Raw genomic sequence first — 1336 nt, forward strand, 5'->3', positions numbered from 1 at the left:
CCCCCCCCCGAACATTTGGCTAGGCACTCAACCTATAAAAAGGTTTGGAAACCACTGACTGGAAATGCTGTTGCAAAATGTAATTTTGAGATGTATTAAGAGGAGTGTTACAAGAGAGAAATGAAGTCATCATTTCACTTTACTCAGCTCTCCACTCAGTAGCTCTGAAGTACTGGTGAGGCCTCAAGTAGACTACAAGCCCTCAGTTTCAAGCACCTTACTAGAAGAGATGTAAGCAAGCTGGAACTCAAAGGAAAACTTCACCAAGTACATTTAGAAGTGAAGAAAATCAAAGAATTTTTTAAATTAGGTTTTTGACGAGAGAACTGGAAAAGTAGGGAAAGGAGTGGGAGCGTACCTTTCCTTCAAGGCATAAAGTGTTAGGGAGATGACAGTGAATGATTTGCTGCATCACCATCAAAAGCAGACTAAGAAATAATAATCACTTACACGTGAAGAAAGATAAATTTAAGTCAAATTGTAGAAAAAAACAACATTCTAACTACAAAGGTGATTAAGAACTGGAACAGGGTACATAGGGAGAATGCAAAATACCTTCCATTTGAATTTCACTTAATCCCTATACAAAGTCCTTCTGTCCATACCATACACCACCTGAAAGAATGCAGTTACTGACTGGGCTTTACTGCACTTCTGTGTAACATTGTACGAGGCTCAAATATGCTTCAGATGCAGCATTCCTAAAAGAATTTCTCCCAAATTTTTATGTACCCAAAGTGATGGTTTCGGTTTTTAAAGTATTTTCCCTCCCCTCATATCACTCAGGCTTTTAAGACTGATCTTTTTAGAGACTGAAATTCATACTTCCTCTGAAGAACAGAATCTGATCCACTGTGAGATCTCCCTCTGTTACTGGGTCAGCTTTAGCCAGAAGCAAACCACATGGAGCAAATCCCTTCAGATTTTTCCCTTTCCTCCTGTAAGGCCCAAAGGCAAACCCCTCCCTAAATATCAGGACTATAAAATTTCTCACCTCTTTTCATCCAGCCTTCCAGAAAAAAAAAACAACTAAAACCAAACCAAACAACACCACACACAAAACCACCCCAGAACCCACAAGAGATCATCACTTAAGTACATTTAATGAGACAAAATAAAGTGATGCACCCCAAGCTTGGTCCTGTCATTAACATTGTGTATTTCCAAATCATCATACCATGTGAACACTACTTCCAACCTAGCCTGAGTTTGAGTCTACACATTATGCATGTTTTGTTTTGTCAGACACCACAGTCTCTCAACTTTAGTTTCTTCACACTCAGTCCATTATCACTTTTAGAGGTGCTATGGCATATCTAATGAGTGTGAACACCTG

The sequence above is a fragment of the Athene cunicularia genome, unplaced genomic scaffold, assembly GCF_003259725.1.
Source record: "Athene cunicularia isolate RWA unplaced genomic scaffold, athCun1 SCF_1, whole genome shotgun sequence".
Classification (NCBI taxonomy): Eukaryota; Metazoa; Chordata; class Aves; order Strigiformes; family Strigidae; genus Athene; species Athene cunicularia.